Source organism: Microcebus murinus, chromosome 10 (genome assembly GCF_040939455.1).
Source record: "Microcebus murinus isolate Inina chromosome 10, M.murinus_Inina_mat1.0, whole genome shotgun sequence".
Taxonomy (NCBI): domain Eukaryota; kingdom Metazoa; phylum Chordata; class Mammalia; order Primates; family Cheirogaleidae; genus Microcebus; species Microcebus murinus.
The window spans coordinates 55,402,185-55,412,038 of NC_134113.1; the positions used below are offsets into that span (position 1 = coordinate 55,402,185).

At 43.5% G+C, this 9,854-nt stretch overlaps 1 pseudogene; it reads left to right on the forward strand.

Moving 5' to 3' along the window:
* The first annotated feature begins 7,832 nt into the window (after positions 1-7,832).
* Positions 7,833-9,563, forward strand: LOC105870021 (gem-associated protein 2 pseudogene; annotated as a pseudogene).
* The last annotated feature ends 291 nt before the right edge of the window (positions 9,564-9,854 follow it).

Genomic DNA, 9,854 nt, shown 5'->3' on the forward strand with positions numbered 1-9,854 from the left:
AAAATATCCGTGTGCAGGTCCCGCACGCAGTAGTGGCTTTGGAGAACACATGAGGGCACTGATGGCTTTCTAGCAGTCATCTGGCACAGTACCAGGGACTACTGTGTGAAAACCCACGAGTCACCATTGAGACTGTATGGACCTTAAACCCTGCCACCTTCCTTCCTACAGGGCCAGGGCCCCCAGACCATGACTGTGCCAAGGCCACGGAGGAGGTCTACACAAGTTGGCCAGGCTCGAAAGACAGTCTGTTGCTGGTGCCGGCCCTGGAGCTCTACACCGACGGCAGCAGCTGTCCTCTCAAGGCATTAGGTATTCGGTGGACAGGCCGCAGAGCTCGGGGGAAGTGGAGCGCATGAACTGAACCCTTAAGGTTACGTTGGCCAAGCTCTGTCAAGAGACACAACTACCCTGGGTAGATATGTTAAGCATCTCCTTACTGCGGGTGAGATGCACCCCTGGTGTGAAACGAGCTGAGACAGAGGATGTGACCAGCCATTGGACAGTGCAACAAAGTCAACAGGATGGATTGCCCCTGAATCTGGCTGGAAGCCAAGGACTGAATGGAACCACTGTCTTGGACTCTTATAGGACTGACAGTCTTCTTGGGAATTGGACTCAGGGCCTCTGCCCCAAGAGACTGGGATAACTTCTTGGCAATCCTTTTCTGGGTCCACATGGGGTACCTCTGTATCGTTCTTGGTTGGGGCTCTCTGGGCCCCTGCTCCAAAACACACAACCAACTGCCCCTCAAGTATAGAGGGAGGGATAGCAGCTGGGATAGGACTCCCTGCTATCTCTCCAGAGTCAGAGACTCCTTGGCAAACCCTGCAGAATAGATGGGCACTTGAAAAGGGGGGGGCGGCTTGTGTGTTCCCGGGGGGAAGAATGCTGTTACTATGTAAACCAATCAGGAATTGTAACTCCCAAAGTTAAAGGGCTAAAAGAAAGAATCTACAAGAGAGAACAGGAGTTAGAACAGGCTTGGGGCTTTAATTTAGCTATTGCCCCTAGCGGAACCTCTATCATTCTGATGGTGACCGTGGCACCCTGTTTGCTCAATGCAGTTATTAGATCCATAGAGAGTTTGATGCTGCTGTGTTAACTGATAAGGGCATCAAAAGGGGGGAATGATAGGGAAAGCCCCCGCCCAGGGGCCCTAAGACAAAAAGCACAGCTGATTGGATACATGTGAGGCTTACAGCTGATCCTACTAATCCCACTGTTAATTGGATATTGGTTGTGTGTAACCCCAAGAAGTATATAAAACTGGAGAGAAATAAGGAACCAGGGCTCAGTATTTGGTGGTATGCCCCTCTGAGCCCGCCAGCGAAATAAAAGCTGATTCTCCGACCCTCTGTGTGCCGCTCGGTTCTTTCCCTGGTCAATCGCTGGTCACTTGCAGCAGCAGTGGCACATGCCTGTAGTCCCAGCTACTCGGAAGGCTGAGGCAGGAGGATCACTTGATTCCAGGAGTTTGAGGTTGCTGTGAGCTAGGCTGACGCCACGGCACTCACTCTAGCCTGGGCAACAGAGTGAGACTCTGTCCCTCCCCCCAAAAAAAGACTAGAAGAGGGACCATGCATGAAAACTTGGGAAGCATTAAGATTTCAATCACTAGGCCGGGCGTGGTGGCTCACACCTATAATCCTAGCACTCTGGGAGGCCAAGGCAAGCGGATTGCTCGAGGTCAGGAGTTCAAAACCAGCCTGAGCGAGACCCCGTCTCTACTAAAAATAGAAAGAAATTAATTGACCAACTAAAAATATATATACAAAAAATTAGCTGGGCATGGTGGCACATGCCTGTAGTCCCAGCTACTAGGGAGGCTGAGGCAGGAGGATTGCTTGAGCCCAGGAGTTTGAGGTTGCTGTGAGTTAGGCTGATGCCACGGCACTCACTCTAGCCTGGGGGCAACAGAGTGAGACTCTGTCTCAAAAAAAAAAAAAGATTTCAATCACTTAATATTCAGGATAAGGAAGAAAGAGGAATCCAAAATAACTCCTAGGTTTCTGGCATGGGGGGTTAGGTGGATGGGGGGCCATTTACCAAGACAGGGAACAAAGAGGAACAGACTTGGGAAAGAAGATGCTGTGTCTGTCCTGGTGAAGAGGCCCAACAAACTGCTGAATATTCAGGTCTTTACGTCAGGAGAGCTCTGGCCTAGAACTATACATCTGCGAGACATCATTTTAAGAGTGGAAGTTGAAGCCATGGAAGTGGATGATACTGCCAAGGAAGAGCGTGTAGCGTGAGAAAACACCGCTGGGGAACAACAGCATCTAAAGGAAGGTTGGTGGAGCAAGAGAAGAAGCCTGCGAAAGGGAGAAGGGATGACTGGAGAGGTCAGGGCAAAACCAAGAAAGAGCCTCTGCACAGCAGCTGCAGGGAGTTTCACGGAGGAGGAAGGGAGCGGTCAGTGGTGGGGAAGGCTACGATGAAGCTAGTAAAATGGCGGCTGGCAGTGTCTGCTGTGGCTGGCAGCGAGACAGCACTGGTGGTCTTGATGAGAGAGTGTTGGTGTGGCTACAGGGGCAGAGGCCAGGACGCTGGTTCAGGAGAGGAGCGATGGGAGGCGAGACTGAGCACAGACTACTCTTTCCAGAGGCTTTGTCTGCAACTAGGAAGGAAAGATTTGGGATGGCAGTTAAAAGAGGGATGTAGAATTGATCTTGGAGTTCCCAGCCTTAGATTGAGGGAGGCTGTTTTAAAGATGGAAGAAATAAATTATTCCTGTGTCAAGAGAAAGAGCCACAATAGAGGGAAAGTTTCCAAATATAGCAGTAAGGGATAAATGACAGAGCTAAGTCACTGAGGAAGCAGGAGGGGAAGGACTCCAGAGAGCAGGTGAGAGGATTAATCTCTGAGGGGAAGAAGCACTTTTTGTCCCCCAAATAACACTGAGTACAGGCAAGATCCTGACAGTAAGAAGTTGCTAGAAGTGCACCTGCTGGCCTCATTCACTTCTCTGAATCTCTCTATTCCTTGTCAACAAAGATGAACACTTGTTTCTCAGATCATTTCTATAATTTTCAATTTCTATTGTCAGATAGACTTGACAAAATGTAACATGCTGTGCAAATAATGGGAGTTTCTAAAGAAGTATATATACGAGGGAATTTTACAGCACATACATGCATTAAAGAACAAACTGAAAATAAGTTGTATTCAAATTCAGAATCTAGGAAAAGAAAAAAGAACATCATCTGGGAAAGCATTAAGAAGGAAATAGTGAAGAGAAATGCAGAAATTAATAAATAGAAAAGAATTAGGCTGGGTGCGGTGGCTAAGGGAAAGGTGGCACAACCTCCCAGAGTGCTGTAATCTTAGCACTCTGGGAGGTCAAGGCTGGTGGATTGCTCAAGGTCAGAAGTTTGAAACCAGCCTAAGCAAGAGCAAGACCCCGTGTCCTCTAAAAATAGAAAGAAAATTAATTGGCCAACTAAAATATATAGAAAAAATTAGCCAGGCATGGTGGCCCATGCCTGTAGTCCCAGCAACTAGGGAGGCTGAGGCGGGAGGATCGCTTGAGCCCAGCAGTTTGAGGTTGCTGTGAGCTAGGCTGGCGCCACGGCACTCACTCTAGCCTGGGCAACAAAGTGAGACTCTGTCTCAAAAAAAAAGAATCAAATATGGGACAGTCCCCAACTTAATAGCAGTTCAACTTATAATTTTTCAATTTTGCAATGATGTGAAAGTGATACACATTCAGTGGGAACCATACTTTTATTTATTTATTTTTTTTTTGTTTTGTTTAGCGAGGTAAGACTGCTACAAGAACCATACTTTTAGTACCCATACGACCGTTCTGTTTGTCACTTTCAGTTCAGTATTCAATAAATTAAATAAGATAGTCAACACTTTATCATAAAATAGATTTTTCTCAATTTCAAAAAGAAAAAATAGTAGGCTTTGTGTTAGATGATTTTACCCAACTGTAAGGCTAATGTACGTGTTCTGAGCACATTTCGGGTAAACTAGGCTAAGCTATGATATTCGGCAGATTAGTTGTATTAAATGCATTTTCACTTTATGATATTTTCAACTAACAGTGGGTCTATCAGGATGTAACCCTATAATAAGTTGAGGAGCATCTTTACTTATATATGTAATCAAAGCACAAACTTGTACACTGAAAATTATAAAACACTGTTAAAATTAAATGACCTAAATAAAAGAAAACGTATCCCATATTCATGGGTTGGAAGATTTATTAATAATGTTAAGATGGCAATACTCCCCAAATTGATCCATAGTTTCACTACAATCCCTGTCAAAATTCCAGTTGTCTATTTTGCAGAAATGGATGGGTTGATTCTAAAATTCATATGGAAATGCAAGACTCAGAACAGTCAAAACAACCTTGAAAAAGAAGACCAGAGTTGGAGTACTCACACTTCCATATTTCAAAACCTCCTACAAAATTTTCAATAATGAAGACAGTGTAGTACTGGTATAAAAACAGACCTATCAATCAGTGGACTAGAATTGTGAGTCCAGAAATAAGCCTATGCATCTATGGTCAATTGACAGGAGTGCCAAGACCACATCAAAAGGATAAGTATAATCTTTCCAACAAATTGTTACTGGAACAATTGTATATTCAAAGGCAAAAGAATGATTTTGGACCCCTACCTCACACCATAAACAAAATTAACTCAATATGGATCACATACCTAAATGGAAGAGCAAAAACTATAAAACTTTTAGAACAACATAGGAGTAAATCTTTGTGACCTTGGATGAAGCAACAGTTTCTTATAATAACACCTAAAGCACAAAGAAAAAAATAGATAAACTCTACTTCATCAAAATGAAAAAGTTCTGTGCATCAAATCAAATAGCACATCAAGAAAGCTAACGCTGTGTTAACTCTCCTTTTTATCCTTGGCAACAATTTGGATTATTAGGCCCTGAAGTAAAAGAGGTCAGGTGGCAGGCAACTACAAGATGGCTGGGGGAAGGAGGGGTGGTCACAATTATTGTAATGATTGACAACATTGGAATGGCAGCCAAAGGAACTTGACATGCAGAGAGTAGTGAAGACAGTTATTCAAACATATCATCCCTAGGGGAAAATAGACAGGCAGCTAACAGGATAATGCTTAAACAGTAATAATAATTTAATAATTTCTTTAGTCATCAAATTTCTAATAAAAGAAAGCAAGAATAGATGACCAGGAGGCTAAGGACAGTTGTCCCCCAAAATGTCATAATTTCTCGCCCAGTTCCTGAACCTGAGCAAGTTTTCAGACCTGGAGCCAGTTAACTGAAGAGGTGGTCATTTCTCCAGGGTCAAGAACCCCAAAGAAACTCGTCAATTATACACTATAATGGTTCTTCCAGTCCTTTCCTAAAGAAGAAGACTGTCTACTGGAGAAAAGGGACAATTCAAGACTATTGGATAGACATCTGGTTGACATGCCATCATGGCTCTCTTGTTAGAATAAAGGCAGTATGGGAGCTAGATCATAAATGGAGTCCTGGCCAAAGCTGGCCCCCTGAATTATGGAGCTACTCAATAGTCATTTCTCTAAATTTATAATTAGAATTGACATACCTAGCAGTTGGGCCTTTGGCCTCTGGAATAAGAGCTAGTATAATGGGGAAACCACTAAAATGGTCCCCAACCCACCCATCCATGATAATAAATCAATAACAATAACGGTCAATCCCAGGGGGAATAGTGGAGATCAATGCCAGCTGTAAGGATGTCAGGATTCAAAGATGGTGGTTCCTATCACAGCTGTTTAACTGTCTGATCCCTGTAGAAACTCCTGGATCCTGGCAGACAACAGTACACTACTGTAAGCTCAGCCAAATAGCAGCCCAATTGTAGCTCCTGTACCTAATCTGATATTTTTGCCAGATCAGATTAACGTGGTCTCAAGTATGTGGTATGTAGCCATTGATTTGACAAATGTGTCCTTTTCTATCCTAATCAAGAATCAGAAATAGTTCACATTAACATGGAACAGACAAGAATATACATTTATAGTTTTCCCCAATCACATTACATGATATCAATTTGATCAGACAGGGCAATAAATAGTGGCTAGTACACTGAGGGCCTTGGTAGGTCACATGCAATCCAGAGGGTGGGAAATAAACTCTAAAGATTCAGAGGTCCAGGCTAGGTGCAGTGGCTCACGCCTGTAATCCTAGCACTCTGGGAGGCTGAGGTGGGAGGATTGCTCAAGGGCAGGACTTCGAAACCAACCTGAGCAAGAATGAGACCCTGTCTCTACTAAAAAAATATAAAGAAATTAATTGGCCAACTAAAAATATATAGAAAAAATGAGCCGGGCATGGTGGTGCATGCCTATAGTCCCAGCTCCTTGGGAGGCTGAGGCAGGAGGATCACTTGAGCCCAGGAGTTTGAGGTTGCTGTGAGCTAGGCTGATGCCACGGCACTCTAGCCCGGGCAACAAAGTGAGACTCTGTCTCAAAAAAAAAAAAAAAAAAAAAAAAATTCAGAGGTCCAGTGATCAGGGGCATGTTGGGATATCCTCTAAAATATTAGAAAAAATTGCTGCATCTTGCATCCCCTTACTCAAAGAAGAAAGCGCAATCCCTGGGAAGCCTCTTCAGGTTCTGGAGATAACACATTCCATCTAATACTGCGGTGGCTCATATACCAGGTGACAACTTTAAGATTTGGAGCCATGTGACCTGGCAGATCCCAGGGTGGTAGAGATGACACTGGTGAGAAAAGAAACAGTGTTAAGTTTGTGGCAAAACCCAATGGGACGATCACAACACAAACACTTGGGATGCTGGAGGAAGAACATGCCAGCTGTAGGAGAGAATCATATACCTTTTCAGAACAGCTTCTGGTGTGCTACTGGGCCATGGAGGAAGGGAAACTTGACCAGGGCATGCCAAGTGACTATGCCTCTGTAACTTTCCATCATTAGCTGGATTCTGTCAGACACACTGCATCATAGAGTCAGATGGGCCCGGCACCCACTCATCATCATAAGATGGAAATGTTATCACATGCTTCATATTTGGCTATGGAAAAAAATATATGGAAATGTGATACCTGAGAGCAAGCCCAAGCAGGATCAGAGTGTGCAAGTAAGCTGCACAGGCAGGCAACCCAGAAACCCATGTTACCCACTACAGTTCCAACAGCGTCTTTCACTCAACTCATACCTGTGGCCATATTGGAAGATGGGGGAGGGTCCAGCTGTAGCAGGCAGAAAGAGCCCAAGTTTGGTTTATAGGTTGGTCATCTCAGTATGTGAGTGCAAGCCAAAAACTGATGGCAACTGAAACAGAGCCATTCTCAGGTGACTCTGTTGGCAGTGTCAAAGGAAATCTTCCCAATTGGTAGAGAGTAAAGTGACTGCCCACTTTGTGTGAAAGGAGAAGGGGCTCAAAGTGAGACTATATATGGACTCATGGACAGAGGCAAAGAGCTGGATGGTCAGAATCTTAGAAGGAAAAAGGCTGGAGGATTGGATATAACAAAGTCTGGAGTAGAGGTACATGCATGAATATGGGGAGAGAGCACAAAGTGTGAAGATCTTTGCCTCACATGTCAACGCCCACTGAACTGCACCCACCATCGAAGAAACCAAGTAGACAAAATGACTTGGCTGGTTATGTCAGCCAGCTATTGACCATTTTGGAACTGGCACAAGGAACACACGAATGGACTGGCCAAGTGGCAGAAATGGAGGCTATGCAATGGCCCAGCAGCATGGACTCCCAACTTACCAAGGCCAATTTAACAACTACTGTCTCTGAATCTTCAACTATGCATTGGTAGAGACCAATACTAATCTCCTAACATTGCACTCTTTCTCCAGACTAGTTGGCTGCTTGATAGCAAGTTGACAACACTGGGCTTCTTTCATCCTAGAAGGGCCAGTGATTTGTTCTCATGTGGCTAGATTTGCTTTTTCTGGGTAAGGATTTGACTTTCCTGTCTTCTGAGCCTCAGTCAGTATCACTACCTGGGGGCTTACAGGTGCTTGATATTTGTGGTTGCTCTGATCAACATAGATTCCTCCAGTAATATCCATTCCAAGCTGTCCTGCTACAACTTTAATTATAATCTTGAAGGTAATTTATTTGCTTATGCAATCCAACTAATGTAACAATAACCAGTACTATTCCACTATAGGGTTTTACTAGTAGAACCAGCTAGGAGGTTACTGCAGAATACAATGCAAGAAATGATGGCTTGGACTAAGCTGGTGGTGGAGCAGAGAGAAGAGGAAGGCCACAAAGAAATCATTTCTCCTATATCTAGGTGTATTAGCTGTGACTTTGGAAATAACAGCAACCAAAGTAAGCTAGTTTAAATAGGAAAGGGCTATTCATTACAAGGACAAAGGGTCCTCATAGAATCTATGGATTATGACAGGCACCTGTCACAGGTAGATTATAAAACTGGGGCCTAGAAACACTGGGTTGTTTGCATCTGTATTGTTTGCAGGTAGAAGATGCTCACTAGAAAGCTCCTAACCTTTAGGTCCATTCACTTAAACAGAAATTCATTTTTGTTCCAAGCCAAATTTCCATGGGGAGATTCTGATGGCCCAGCCTGGGTCAGGTGTCCACTGTTAGTAAGATATGGATGACTGAGAAGTTCCTGTAAAAAGGGGGAGGGAGGGGACTGGCCGTATTGAAAAAGCATGGCGTGGGTACCAGCAGAGTCTGCAGTGGAAGAGTTGATGCCCCGGCTGCTGCCGGTGGAACCCTGCGACTTGACGGAAGCTTTCTATCCCTCAGTACCTCTGAGGACACCTCAGGAATACCTGAGGCGGGTCCAGATTGAAGCAGCTCAATGTCCAGATGTTGTAGTAGCTCAAATTGACCCAAAGAAGTTGAAAAGGAAGCAAAGTGTCAATATTTCTCTTTCAGGATGCCAACCTGCCCCTGAAGGTTATTCCCCAACATTTTAGTGGCAGTAACAAGTAGCACAGTTTTCAACTGTTCGACAAAGTGTGAACAAACATAGAAGTCACTGGAAATCACAGCAATTTGGATAGTAATGTGACTATGCCAAAATCTGAAGATGAAGAACGCTGGAAAAAATTTTGTCTGGGTGAAAGATTATGTGCTGAAGGGGCAATTGGACCAGCTACATATGAAAGTCCTGGAATCGATTATGTACAAATTGGTTTTCCTCCCTTGCTTAGTATTGTTAGCAGAATGAATCAGGGAAGATGGCTTTAAGCTTTGTTGGCTTGTCTTGAAAAACCTTTATTACCTGAGGCTCATTCACTGATCCGGCAGCTTGCAAGGTGTTCTGAAGTGAGGCTCTTAGTGGATAGCAAAGATGATGACAGGGTTCCTGCTTTGAATTTATTGATCTGCTTGGTTAGCAGGTATTTTGACCAGCATGATTTAGCTGATGAGCCATCTTGATGTAGCTGATCTCACAGGGATAGAAGATATTTCTGATGAAAGCAGCCTAAATCTGAAGAAATGCAATGCCAATTTAAGTACAGATTGTATCACATCTTCAAAATTATATGAAGGGTCCTCATCTTAGCCTGTGCAACTCAAGTTGATATTCAGAATATAATTGTATTGATTTGAATGTCTGAAACATCCATGGAAAATCACATCCAGTGTTTAATGAATAATTTGAACAGTTTTCTGCAATCACATGCATTTAAAACAAATCAAGTGCCATTTATTGGTGAAGCAGCCAGCATAGAAACTGTATGATGGAATTTTACAGAGGTCCTTGGTGCTGTTTTATTGTTTATTTACATATATGTATAAAATTTTATTGAAAATGTGTTTTGGTTACTAAAATTTTGACTTTTGAACAAAACAAATGATGGATTTCCTTAGTATTAGAATTAACATAACATAGGTTAAATAGCTAA